Source organism: Monodelphis domestica, chromosome 5, assembly GCF_027887165.1.
Source record: "Monodelphis domestica isolate mMonDom1 chromosome 5, mMonDom1.pri, whole genome shotgun sequence".
NCBI classification, from domain to species: Eukaryota; Metazoa; Chordata; class Mammalia; order Didelphimorphia; family Didelphidae; genus Monodelphis; species Monodelphis domestica.
The window spans coordinates 168454889-168469354 of NC_077231.1; the positions used below are offsets into that span (position 1 = coordinate 168454889).

A 14466-nucleotide genomic window follows, 5' to 3' on the forward strand; every position below is an offset into this window, starting at 1 on the left:
GACATATAGGGTAACTAGCACAGAGTTCCACCTCAACCTAGTGACTAAGTTTGGCAAGCTTTTTACTAATTCGGGATCCTGTAAGTTATCAATCCTTTGGGGATTCCAAAACCAACATCGTCTACTCACCTATCAAATCAAACTTCCCTCTTACAGTAGATTTCAAAATACCAAACATGTGGCAGGACTAGTCTAGGCTTACGACCACAACAACTCTTAAGAGAAATGGTTTGTGAATTTCAAAATTTCATAAAAGTGGGCAAAATGATTAATGAATAGCACTGCTGAACTAATAAGGGCAATATTCCATATTAGGTTTATTTTAAAGTTCGTAACATACAAAGAGAACAGGTATTTTCCAGGCCCAAACTACCACTACCAACATCTTAAAAAAAACTAAGGCATTCTTCCACGTTTATAAATGAAAATTAAACCCACCCACATTTTTCACTAGTCTATGTACCCACTCAGTTTTTCCATAAGTACTGTTCCATTTCTCTGCTTTTAAATTTAAAAAAATAATTTAACAGCTAAAAGAGGCATTAACGCTCATTCTCTTCCCCACCCCTCATACTGCTTACAGGTTTTTTTTAATCCCCTATAAACCTGTCAGATGCTTCTAACCTGACCTTAGGAACTTCATTTCTTTTGAGGTGGTATAGTAAGTAGTCTCTCGGAAGCCGAGTATGAGGTGGAGGCTCAATTTAAACGCTTCAAATTGGGCCTTAACGCCAGACCGAGTCTAGCTAGCATCGAAAACTACACCTCCCCCAAGAGTTAGCCGCACTCACGGGGCCTTCAGCCTTATGTAACCACCCTTTGGAAGGAGAAAGGTATAAAAGAAAGTGGAGCGCCAAGAATTCACCTCCTCCAACAGCAGACACACCCACGAACGACAGGAGGCCAGGGACTTTCCCCTAGGGCCTGCAGAGACTATATTGTATGGGGGAGGGGAAGTTTTCTCCAGCAGTCATTTCTTCCTCTTCTAGCCGCGGCCACTACCACCACAATCTCCTCCACCCATCTCCTTTCCCCACCCTCCCCCATCCCTAGCTTGGGTCTCAGCCAAACCCCACAGGAATGCAGCCCGGTCACATGCGCTGCGGCGGCGGAGGACGCGGACGTGCCGCTCCCCCCGCGCCCCAGGGAGACCCAGCGCCATCTTGCCCTGACGCAGTTACAAATACGACAGGAGAAAAGATGCCTTCACGTCCTGGCTAGTGCCTTAAGTTTCGCAGAGGCCGAGCCGGGGCCCTCACCTCGCGCGGGGCCAGGAGGAATCGGTCAAGGAAGAGGCTTGAGGTCCCCATCGCCACTGTTTAGGTCTCACAGTGACCGCCGCAGCAACCGTCGCCATCACCACTTCTCCCTTTCTCCCTCTGCACCAGCCTCCCCGGACAGCTCCGGCCCCGCCCGCTGCTGCAGCATGAGGTCATCACCAACCAATCAAACGGCACTTGACTACATAAACTATCCGCTGATTGGCTACAGCGACGGATCAGTCTCTCCCTAGCTCCACTCCCCAAGCTCTCCCAGGGTCGCAACCAGGCGAGGCGGAAACCGCCATTTCAGGGAGAGCACCCCCCCCCCCCCCCAACTCCCGACAGCAGGGGCCAGCGCCGCCCAGTCCCTGCGGTTCCAATGGGGAAGCCCTCATGCCGCTCCCTAGTTTACCCTATCTTTTGTCTAGATAACCTACACTAGCCCCTCCCTGCTTGGACCCTAAGCCTAGTTCAATCACCTCCACACAAGGGGGTCCCTACTCCCCTCCCCGCACATATTGTCCAGCTGGCAGGCGGGGGAATTAGCCCCGGGGGCCAAGAGGAGACAGTAGCGGCAGCACCGATGGCGGCGGCTTTTTACCCCGAAACACGGTGGCAGCGTTGATGGTGGCCGTACTATTCTTGCAGAGTCTCTCTCCCCCCTGGTCGCTTCCGTTTCTTTCTCCTCCATCGAGACGGCTCTGGACCCGGCCAGCTCGGCTTTTATCCGGTGTCCGGAGCTTGCGCACTGAAGCCTCCTAAGCCCCTTCAGCCCCTAGTGGGCGTCGAGTGAAACCCCAGCCGGGTTCGCCCTTTGCCTGAGGCCGGAAGGGGGCGGAGGGGGAAGGGAAAGAGTGAGAGAACCCGAGCTGCCACCAAAAAGGGTGGGGGACTGGTACACAGTTAAAGGACAGTGAGGCGGTGACGGTCGCTCTTGGAGGCTATTCACTTTTCTTCCACCCCGGGATGGTAGTATCCTCATTCCCCTCTCCATGAGGGACGGAAGCTTCCCTGTCTTCGGGTCTCTTCCGGGGAAGACGCCTTTTCACCACCCTAATTCTCTCTCACCCCACACCCGCTTCTAAACAACAACAAAAAAAGGTCTCCCAAATACCACGGTCGATTTCGAGTAGTCAACGACTACACCTGCTGCAGAAAAAGCCTTTCTTGTTTCTCCCCTAACCCTTCAGCCCTACCTCGGAACCTCAGTGCAGCGCCCGGGGCTGACGGCCGCCCACAAGCAAGATGGCGGCCGCCGGCTTCGTCCCCTCCCCCCGCTGCCCCTGCGGAGCGGGGCGGGCGGGCCCCGTGCAGCTGCCGCCGCCGCCGCTACCGCCGCCGCCGCCGCCGCCGCGGCTGCGGCCGCCATTTTCCCAGAGCGAGAAGCAGTGACACTGAGCGGGCGCAGGGGGCTGAGCCGGAGACACCGCTGGAGCCCGGGCAGCGGCAGTAGAGGGGGTGGCACAGACACTGTGAGCAGCCGGGCCGCCGCCGCTCCTTTCCTGCTGACTGCTTGACTGCCCCCACTCCTCCCCTCCTCCTCCTCCTTTTTCTCCTCCTCCTCTTGCTTCTCTTCATCCACCACCTCCTCCTCCAGTCACTCGTGAAGAAGAAGAGCCTGCGCTGTCGCTCGGGGAGGGGGTGTGTGGAGCCCGGTGCCGACTACCCCGCGAGTCCGCAGTGGCCGCAGCTGCCGCGGGGTCAGGTCGCGGTCGTCTGGAGAGAAACCTCGGGGGTCGGTCCAATAACGGGGTTCGGGTGCCTGGTTTGTGAACATCACAGGTCAGTCCTGGGCTCCGTGGGAGTTTACGGGGGCTGGGGATTGTGAAGGGGGAAGCTTAGCTTTCCAGGAGGAGGACTTCATCTTCATCCCACCTGAGGGTTTCCTGGCCTTCTGGGGTGGAGGATGCGAGACGTTGCTGATTCTCCGGAATTTACTCTCCTTATCCTCTTCAATACCACCACCACCACTCCCCCGGAAAGGGAGAAATATGGCGGGGTTTGGGGTTGGGGAAGGGGGAACTGGCAGTTAAACCCCCTTGAAAGTGGGAGTTGGGGAAGGAGCGCACTCTCCCTCATAGGTAGCGGGTCCAGGCCCCCTGGATGCGGAGGGAGGTGGGTGACTGTTTAGTTGGGTTTGTATTGGAGGCGACCCAGCAGCTGCCAAATTTCCCTCCTTCCCACCTGCATCCCTTTCGGGGGTTAAATTAGTATAGGCCCTATTTTCCTCCTCACCAATTCCTTTATGATAACCTTTTTCTCTTAGTCAGGTGGAGGTGTGTGTGTGGGGGAGAGGTGAGTGGGAAGAAAGCCTTAAGGTTTGGGGTGTGTGTGTGTATGTGTCCCTGTGTGTATGTGTGTGAACGAGACAGATCCTCGCCCCCTAGGGAAGAGGGTAAACCCGCCCCTATGGTAGTCACCCCCCCCCCATACCCAGCCTTCTTTCCAGTCCCCTCCCCCCCACAAGCCTCTTGTTTTATCCTGTTATGTTAAGTGCATACAACCTATGGTGTGGCACCGTTTGAAAGAAAGCTTTTTGAGTAAGAAATAAGCACTAACCCTTTGTAGCAGACAGGGGAAACAAACGGTTTACTGTGTTGATGAGGGGAGTGAAAAAGAGAAAAAAAAATCCATCTTCCATCAATCTTTTTTTCCTAGAGCTGAATTTCTATTTAAATCAGCCTTCTAAATAATATAAATCATGCTAAAAGGGAAAACTATCCTTGACTATACATTGTGGAGTTTCTGCTGTTTATTTACATCCTCTAAAAGGAAAGAATAATGTAAGGTTTGGGGGTTCTCTAGTCTTTCCGAACAGAAATAAGTGAGATGTATTGAACCATAGAGGGGGGAGACATCAATAAGTGATATGAAATGCTACACTTTGTTCGTTAGTTTTATAGATGTGAAGTAAAAATTGCAATTTCCCTCTTTTGTCCTTTAGAGATTCTAAAAATGGCGGCCCCAGGCTGATGTTGTGGTAATCTAATCAGCTCGAGTCCTCCACACCCCATGCAGTGCGTTTGTCTGCAGCATATTACTGACTTATTATGTTTACATGAAAAGATTAGTTTTTTCAAATCATTTATAAAAACCATTCTTTTACTGAAAATCACAATGCAGTTTTTTTAGGTGACAAATTTTGTTGGTTATTCATGAGAGAAATAAAATGACACCACTTTTGCCCCCCAAATCCGACTCAGGTAGCCTTAATAGTTTCTCCTGGGGATGTGAGAGAGGCACATGTATGGCAGTATTTTCTTTAACCTTTCTGGGGGGTAGGAGGGGAAAGAACTTCAAGCATTTATCTCAGTCAGCTTGCTACAAGAGTAAGTGGAAATAGAAATTATATAAAAAGTATCTTTGTTACACATTTTCATTTGGCTAGAGACTTCCTCGATCATTTTAGTCTTGAGGAAAATATTTCCTATCATTCCTACTGCTCGAATTTATATTGTCTGCTGCATTTCAGTGAGATATAGAAACAAAATTAAATCTGTTAATTCTCAAGATGTAAAGATTTTTTTCTTACAATATATTTATTACTATTTTTTTATGTAGCATATTAAGCATTGTATATTTTATGCAGTTTTAATTGTGTATTTTTTTTCAATGAAGCTACATGGTCTATTTTAAGTGAAATATTTGACCTGTGGAATCATCATTATTATAAAAGTGCAAAAATAAGGTTTTAATACTTTGCATAGTATTTTGGAAACCTTAAATTTGAGGTAAAAAAAGGAAATGTTTGTTTCCTTCCTTCCACCTTATTAAATATGACTTGTTATATAGCCCTTAAATGTAAGCTACAGCATAACAAAGTGCTGTAAATTATGGATATTTCAGAGACTAGCTTTGTCAGAAAATTATGCTTTGTTAATTTTGTTTTTGAAAAAGTGTGTGTTCACCTTATTTCTAGAACTGAAATATTGATAACCTTTTAGACATAAACTAATTTAAGCTTTAAGATAGTTGGACACTAATAGGCTTGTGATATCTACTTTAAATGTGTCCATCTTTAAGCTTTATTTGAGAACACTAGTGATGCCCACCCTTCCCTCAAAATGACTTTATACGCATAAACAAAAATACTTTATAAGCATAATGACTTTTTAATGTGTTTTAGTTGTTATAGTGGATTAAGTTTCATGATCCAGATACAAGGCCTGCTTCATCTAAAAACTAGAAAATGGCCGAGGGGGGGGGGGTGTTCCATAGTGTTTATGTTAACTTTCTATAAACGGATATTAGACTAGAAGAAACTGAAAACAGTTAACAAAACTATATTTTTGAAACTGAAATAAATGAATTTTTGAAGTGTAAGTTAGAACCCTTTAGCAGAGTATAACTTTTATGTATTAAAAAGATTCTCAAGCAACTTTCACCTTTATAAAAATATCAGATAATTTTATATATCCAGATTTTACATTGGCAGATTTCTAATACTTTTAAAAAAAGCTTTCTTCTTTGTAAATCATTTTATGATTATTTAGTTGGCATGCTACTTAATTTTGGTTGGATAAGTGAATGGGCTTTGTGGTTCCTAGATTGGGAGCTGTTTCCAACCTAAGGTTTGCTCCCAAATTACACATTCTTGTTTATAGGAGTTGGGATTATACATTGATGTTAACGAACAGATCTTTGTCTTGACTTCTTAATATGTGGGTGACCTCAGTCTCATCTAATCCAGGTAAAATATTTGGCATCAATTGACCTGAAACCATCTAAAAAAAAAAAATATATATATATATATATGCACATATGTATATATATATATATATATATAATTGCATATGACTTTGCTGTTAGCTTTTGTTTTTTAAGCACAGAAATTAGAAGAACAGATTTGAGATTTTTAAAATTATTTTTCCTGGTTTGCTCTGATAATCTTATTTGCAAATATAAAATTTTGAATGCTAAATCTCATGTGGCCTATTAAATACCCTTTTAAAAAAAAGCATTTAACTTAATACTAAAAATATCAAACATTTCAATAGATCTTTCTTGAGGGGCTACCTGAAAAGTATAGCTAGAAACATAGCTATAGTTGTTTAGCTATGACTATGGATCTCTATTTAATTTGGAGTCAGGGCTTTTTTAGAGAGAATTGTTAAAAGGTTACAAGGAATAATTTGTTTCTGTAGGAGTGTTGAGATATCTGATCAATGAGAAAAACAAATCTTTAGTTAGAAAACTAAAGCAGTGAAATTTCAGACATGATGAGGAAAGGTTGGCTGGGATTCTTACTTGTTCTATTTAAGTTAATTTTCAAGAAAAATTGGTTGCTTAATATTGTATAGTTGTGTTTGTTTTAATGTAGCTTTAAAGAAAAATTTCTGAGACATAAAATAAACGTTAGGATAGACTTTCCTGAAGTTAATGGTATAAATTTATTTTGAATCGTGATTCAACTTTAGATATTCCTTTTCCTCTCCTCCAACCAATTCCACCTTCTCAACTCCCCACCTTCAGTGCAACAATATAAGCGTTCATAGCTTTGGTTTCTTTTATACTTTTCTGAAATACTTCTTAATAATATCTGCCATATGCCTAAGTAACTCTCTAGGATTTGCTAGATTCAAATTTGAAGAATTTTAAAAATAAGAAATTATTTAAACAGTACTAGATAGAACCTTCCCAATGTTTGCTAACCTCATTTTTTTGGGTGAGAGGGGAAAGGCATGTTATTGAACTGGCATTATTTGTTTTTTTTTAATGTAAACTTATTACCATGGATTTATTTATCTGTTAATATAAGACTTTTAGTTGTATTTTTTTCCCCATAAGAATCTTGAAATGACTAGTGCATTATATTTGAAACTGACAAATTTCTTTCAAAAGACAAGTTTCTTCAAAATCCATCCTTCATATTGCTGTCCTACTAATCTTTTTACCTATCTTTCTGTGGTCATGACATTCCCTTAAAAATCTTCCCAGGTTTTTCTGCTGCTTCTGATCTCCACTGTATGTGTCTTATTGCACCGATTTCCTTTAAGCTCTTTGAGGACCAGGATGATATCAGACTTAAACTTTACAATGTACACAAGCAACTGTGATAACTGAACTGAACTGTCTTGGGATTTTAAAAAAACCTAATGTTATGTAAGAAAAACTCTTCTTTTGTAATAAGACTTAATAGTTGTCTACTATGTGTTTAAACTATTTTAAGAGATCACAATAGATTACAATACAGAACTGCTTAGAGGGCACATTTCAGTTTACTTAAATATCTAAAATGTATAGATCAACCAGCATTGGATAGGTGCCTTCTGTATGCCAGGTATTCTCTTTGGTACTAGAGCTATTGAGACAAAAAACGAAACAGACTGTACTCTTGAAGAACTTATATTCTCATGTGGGGGATATAACACGTTAATCAATAAGTAAATGTAGAACATATATACAAAATAAGTACCCAGTGATGAGGGGGAGGGGAAATGGCATATTAACAGCTGGACAAATCTAGAAAAAACTTTTTGAAGGGAAAGGAAGAGAATAGAATAGCATATATGTAGCACCTTGTATGTACCAGGAGCTTCTATAAATATTATCTCATTTCAATCTCAAAATAACCCTTCATGAGGTAGGTGCTATTATTATCCCCATATTTTACAGTTTTTTTTTTACCTCTTTTTTACCTCTTAGGTCCGTAAGTTTAGTTGACTTGCCCAGGGTCACACAATTCATGTCTGGGGCCAGATTTGAAGTCAAGGTTTACTGACTCCAGGCCCAGGGATTTATTTGTTGGGTATCAGGTGCCTCTTGAAGCTGTGCTTTGAAGGGAAATGGGCATTTCAAGAAGTAGAATTGAGGAGGGAGAATATTCCAGGCATGGAAGATGAACTATGTAATGGCGTGGATTTGGAAGATAGAATGTTGAGTTTGAGGAACTGCTTATGGGACAGATTGTCTGGTTGGAAGAATGCATATGGGGAGGTAATATGTTAATCAGCTTACAGTTAGATTGTCTTTTTTCCTCCCCTTTAATCTTCCATTCTTTTATTCATAAGCAGTTTTGTGTAATACTGATTTAAACAACCACTTTTGAATCTGGAAAGTTAGTATGATCAGCAATTTTACGTTTTATTAGGCACTTTGAGGGCGTGACTGAATTAAAGAGAGTTATTTTAAATGTTCTATATAGAATCATTATTAGAAATGTTGTCTGTAAAATCATTCTTACTCTTAAGAGAATCAGTGCAGTATAGACATTAGGCTAGAATTGGGACGGTCTTAGTATAAAGCCAAATCCAGCCTAATATCTATCTAATGTCTATATTTCTGACACTGTAAAGTTTTTTAACCTGTTTCCTCATCTTTTATTTCTTTTTCTTTTTTTTTTTAAATCCTTACCTTCCATCTTGGAGTCAATACTGTGTATTGGCTCCAAGGCAGAAGAGTGGTAAGGGCTAGGCAAGGGGATCAAGTGACTTGCCCAGGGTCACACAGCTGGGAAGTGTCTGAGGCTAGATTTGAACCTTGGTAGGACCTGCTGTCTCTATGCTTGGCTCTCAATCCACTGAGTTACCAGCTGCCCCCTCCTCATCTTTAAAATGGAAAAATTATAATTCTAGTATCTAACTTGTAGGGTTTTGTGAAGATGTCAGTTCTTAATGTATTTTCATGTAACAGATTTTCCTTAAAGCAAACCCCCCCCCAACCTTGTGTTAGAGTTTGTATTCAAATTGAAAAGCTAATTTTCCCTTTTTTGCAAAACTTATTTTTTTATGGTGTAAACATTTGACATTTAATTTTATTGAAGGAATAGTGATTGAACAAGTTGAATTTTATATAAAAATTGATTTCAGTTCACTAAGTAGAAAGTTTTTGTTTGATGTAAACAATATTTTGAAAACTGAAAGGATGACTTAATATTAGCAATATGGTTAGGTTGTGATTTTTATTTAAAAAATTTAAAACACTAATATGGATGTTAAAAACAATACATTGAAATTTCCCTAATATTACTTATCTATAAGAACACTGAATACATTTTCTAGAATATTTTACAGATTAAACGGAGAATGATGACTTTCAGTAATGTTTGCAGGGAGCTAGGCAAATAGCAACTGTCAGGAATTTCTAATCTAGTCAAAAATGCATATTCTATGAATTTCTATGGTATATACACAAAGTTATTTCTTTTTTTTTTTAAGCCCCATACCTTCCATCTTGGAGTCAATACTGTGTATTTGTTCCAAGGCAGAAGATTGGTAAGGGTTAGGCAATGGGGGTTAAATGACTTGTCCAGGGTCACACAGCTGGGAAGTGTCTGAGGCCAGATTTGAAACTAGGTCCTCCTGTCTCTAGACCTGACTCTCAATCCACTGAGTTACCCAGCTGCCCCTGAGTCATTTCTTTTTTAACAAACAAGGTAACTTTTTTTTCTATATATAATTTAAGAATTTATAAATGCATATAGTTTTAGGGCTTTTTTTTTTTAGATCACTTGGAAATATTAAATAACAATTTATAAGTCCTGCAAATCAAAGGATAGGATTTCCATTCTAGCTCTAAATGTGTGATTTTCTTGTTTATTTCTTAGGTTTATTTTGTAAATGCTCATTTTCATATTGAATGCCACCTTCTCTTTCTAGGCAGGTACTTCCTTGTTCTTATATGGGTAGGAGAGGGGTAATGTTTCATAAGATAAGTTCTAGAACTGCTCCATACATTTTCATATAATCTTGATTTCATTTTATAAAATAGCCATATCAGTGATGGCTTTTCTATAAAAAGTAAAATTGAGCCCTACCCTTAGCATTTACAATCATTTGCTTTTGTACTATTCTTTTACACTTTGGAATGTATTGTCTTTTTGAGAAGAGAAGGGAGAAGAGTTGCTTCATTATGGACTATTTTAACAGTCCTTATTAGAACTTATGTACTCTGTAAGCATATGGTTGTACCACATAGAAACTAATAAACTCTTTTAAAAAAGGTTCAAAAATAAATTTTTCCTTAAGGTAAGCCTTTTCAGAGAAACTTTGCTGTGGTCACTATGGGCATTTCCTCCACATCAATTATATCATCAATTGTAACCCTTCACAGTTAAATATAATTACTATGGGTGAAAATACCAAGTTGTTACCAAAATGAGGATGATTCCTTTCCCTAATTTAGTTATTATATAGTGCTTGGTCCTCTGAACACAAGCCTTTCCAACTTGATAGAATATGCCAGAACTTAAATTCCATTGGGAATGCAAGACCAATGTCCCCCCTACATCAGGATATGGTAACAGATCAGAGTTTTCAAAGGTAACTTAGTTCCATTGCTTCATTATTCCTGGTTTAGAATTGTTATTGAATGTATCTAGGCGCATTTTTAGAATGAAAGAATCAATGTTTATAAACTATTTGAAATAGAAAAGATAATTCAGACCCTTTGACCTTTTGAGTGGATAGATACTTTGTATTTTTTGTTTTGTTTTACAAGATTTGCTGCCAACTCTAATAGCTAGATTTTTAAGTTTGGGCTGTAAAGATTTTAAATATTTTTTCAATGTTGAAAGATCAAACTAAATTTTACTTAAGTAGGCATATAGTGAAATACATTTACAAATTCACAAGGCTTTGCTTCAGTGAGGAAGGGAGTATTTTACCCTATTTGGGACTAAAGTTGGGGAGAAACCTCAAACCTTCAGGGACCCTGTTAACCACCAGTCTGATTATTAAAGGCTTAATGAGTACATATGACAAGTAATATGAGAGTTATAAGACTAAATCATAGAACTGGCTGGTAGGATAAAGCACTATGGTAGAGTAGATAAAAGAGCAAGAAGACCAAGGTGTAAATACTATTTGTGACTCATATTCACTCTGACCTGGGTAAAGTTTTTGTACTGTAAGCAATCTTATAAGATCATACATTGCAGCAGAGATGCCAATCTACAATAGTAAAAAAGGTTCCTTCATCAGGGAATCACAGTTCCAATCCCTATATGGAGCAAGGACATCTTCATGAAAGGCTACCTGGGTCTTAAAAATAGGTAATATTTGAGTTGGTGTGTTGGAGGGAGCAGGAGATAGGGATGTCCCAGGTATTATGCTAGCATGAAAAAAAGATGTAGCTGCAGTTTGAACAAGATTTGTTGATTTTTAATAGAGGAGAATAGTTATGTTGGGAAATAGAGAGGTGAGGATAGAAGACTATTAAAGCCATTTTTTAAATGTTCTTCACTGTTACTTTAAAGGGTTTAGCTTTTATCCTCTAATGGGGAGCCATTTATTAATTTTGTGCAGGAGTATCATGGAGATAGTGATGTTTAAAGAAATCAACTTTTCAGTGCTATGTGTTGGAGGGGCAAGAATTTGAAATTATACAGACTTATAATAATTTCGTCTCAGGCCCTGTACTTGATATTGTGGCAGTGAAAGTGAAAAGAGAATAAATGAAATATTAATAAGGAAAAATGAATAAAGACAGTTATACTAATTTTCCAAGTGTAAGAGAGGCAAGTAAGAGAAATGGACGTGTTCAAGAAGAATTTCAATATTAGGTGAATAGAACTCTGAATAGAAAACGGTTATCTTCTCTACTTTTTTATGTAACACCTTTCTTAAAGATTTGGATTAGTGAATTCTGAGAAATGGTGGAGGGGAGAGTTGTGAAGTTTTTAACCTCCAAGTAAAGTGGGATGAGTTCTATGATTGTTATCCAAAGACGAACAGTTTAATCAATGACAAATAACCATTAAATAACTAATGTGTTCAGGGAATTTAGCAATATTTATAGTATATATGTCTTCTCTCCACTTATACAGCCGTTATCCCTTCTGTACTATTGCAGTAGCCTTCGATTTGATTTCTGCTTCACATTTCTTCCTACTCCAATGCATCCTCCATACAGCTGCCAAAGTGATTTTTTTCTAAAGCCTAGCTCTGATCATGTCACCCTTTTATTCAGAAAACTTCACTGGCTCCCTATTAATTACCCTCAAAATCAAGAATAAGTTTCTCTCTTTGGCTTTTTAAGTTTTTCACAAACTGGCCTCTTTCAGCTTTTGCAATTTTGCACTTTATTCCCCTCCAGCTATACTAGTTAAGTTTCTGTTCCTTTCCTGAGGACAAACCATTTCCTAATCCCTGCCTTTTTACTGACTGTCTTTCATGCCTGGATTTCTTTTACCTTCTAAATTCCCTGACTCCCCTATATGCTTGATAAATATTTCTTTACTGAATGACATCTTCTAAAGGAGTATATTTTAATTTATTAAGGGCAAAAATTGGCTTTTTTTTTTTTAACCCTTACCTTTTGTCTTGGAATCAATACTGTGTATTGGTTCCAAGGCAGAAAAGTGGTAAGGGCTAGGCAATGGGGGTTAAGTGACTTGCCCAGGGTTAGACAGCTGGGAAGTGTCTGAAGCCAGATTTGAATTTAGGACCTCCTGTCTCTAGGATTGGCTCTCAATCCAATGAGTTACCCAGTTGCCCCCAAACTGGCTTTTTTTTAAATTGGCATTACAGCACAGTTATGGGTGATACATAGGTTCTTTTTAATTGAAACATTATATGGCATGATATGGCATAGTTAGTTACTTTACATCCATATCCAGGAACTTACTACTTAGTGCTGCTAGATTTTTCTTTGAATCTCAAGAGAACATTTACAGAACAGAAAGGGATGTACTGGATATGACTATGAAAATAACCCTTTTAAAATATAACTATTCTAAATAGCAGCTTGAGAAATTGTAGCAGCTGTAGTTTGAATTTGACCTAGCACTCACATTGTCAACAAATTCAATTTTCTATTCTAAATTAAGGGTTCATTTTTCGAGATATTAAAGTTCATTCTTTAGCTTTATTTACCCTCTCTTATTGTTCGTTAGTAAATATAGAGTGTGGAAAAACTCTTCAAGAAAAGAAAACAAGTCCCTAAATGTTACAATAAAATATCTTTTTTTTTTTTATTCCAGTCATTCACAAGACCTTATCTTTTTTATATCACCTTCATTTCCAACTATATCCTTCTCCTTCCCCTACTCAATAAACAATCATTTGTAACAAAAAGTTTTTAAAAAATTAGGTGGAAGAGCAAGCACATTTGTGTGACTAGGATTTTGAGCCTTCCATACTCTTTGTCCTACCTCTTTGCTGATAGCTTTGATCATATAATTGCTTTATTTTTAGTTTGTTTCCTATTTTCATTGGAGTCATGTCATGCATAATGTTTTCCTGCTCTCCTTGCTTTTCTCTGTACTGGTATATACAAACCTTCCCATGCTTCTTTGATTTCTTCATGTTCATTTCTTAGAAGGAAGAAAGATTCTTTTATATTCAGTGCCATAGTTTATTTATTAGCCAATCCCTGTCCTTTGGATATCTACTTTGTTTCCATCACTTTTTGTGGTAGCTATAAAAATTCTGGTGTATATGGAACCTTTCATTTTTTCTTTGACTTCTCTAGGATATATGCCTAATAGTTAACCACTGGTACAAAAGCTGTGGACATTTTAATGACTTTTTTGGTGATAATTCCAAATTACTTTTAAGGAGTTGGATCATTCAGCTTTCTACCACAGGAGTAAGATTAGTGGGCCTTTTTTTGCCAATTTGCTGGGTGTGGGGTGAAACATTAAGAGTTGTTTTAATTTATCTTTCTTTTTCTACAGGTAATTTGGAGTGTATCTAGTATGGTTGTTAAGAACTTGAAATTCTTTTGAGCTTTTTTTTGCTCATATCTTTTCACTGCATCTATTGGAGAATGGTTTCTAGGTTTTAGAGATTTGTGTTACCTTTAGATGCAAAGGGCTATTCTTAGACATCTTAAGGCCATTGTTAGTTTCTTTTTATTTTAGCAAAGTAATCTGTAGAATAAATGAAGTATTAATGGATAAGTGTTACAATAGTTTTATAATTGGAAACATTATTTTCATATTTCATATTTAAGAGTAAGGTCTGTTTAAATGCCCTCTTTTGATGTCATTCATAACAGATTATGTTGGTCTAAATTTTTTTTTATTGAGCATGTTAGACTGATCTGAGGAAAGCTATAAAATGGCTATATTTCAGGAGAATTTTTTACAATCTTAATATTCTTTTGGACAAAGTAAAGAGATGAGAACTAGGTGCTTGACTTTTGGTGTATTTGTTTTTTATTGATTGACTGGACCAAAAATGAGCCATTAGTGGATCTGTGTCATCTTGGAGTAAGATCTTTACTTGGAATGCCAAGAATTGTCAATGTCTAAGATGAAGGT

General features: G+C 38.9%; 1 protein-coding gene and 1 long non-coding RNA gene across 6 annotated transcripts in view; one reads left to right on the top strand and one right to left on the bottom strand.

The window, feature by feature from the left end:
* LOC130454764 (uncharacterized) overlaps nucleotides 1–2452 on the bottom strand; it is a 54299-nt gene extending 51847 nt beyond the window's left edge. The window contains exon 1 of the long non-coding RNA XR_008912585.1: nucleotides 1260–2452. This is a non-coding gene — a long non-coding RNA (uncharacterized LOC130454764). The remainder of the gene's footprint in view (nucleotides 1–1259) is intronic.
* Nucleotides 2453–2564: 112 nt separating this feature from the next.
* Nucleotides 2565–14466, top strand: part of KMT2E (lysine methyltransferase 2E (inactive)) — an 86805-nt gene continuing 74903 nt past the window's right edge. For 4 of the 5 annotated variants that reach the window (XM_056800859.1, XM_056800861.1, XM_056800860.1 and 1 more), the window contains exon 1: nucleotides 2565–3044. The gene's annotated coding sequence lies outside the window, so the exon portion shown is untranslated. The remainder of the gene's footprint in view (nucleotides 3045–14466) is intronic. The other variant, XM_056800865.1, reaches the window with a different exon arrangement.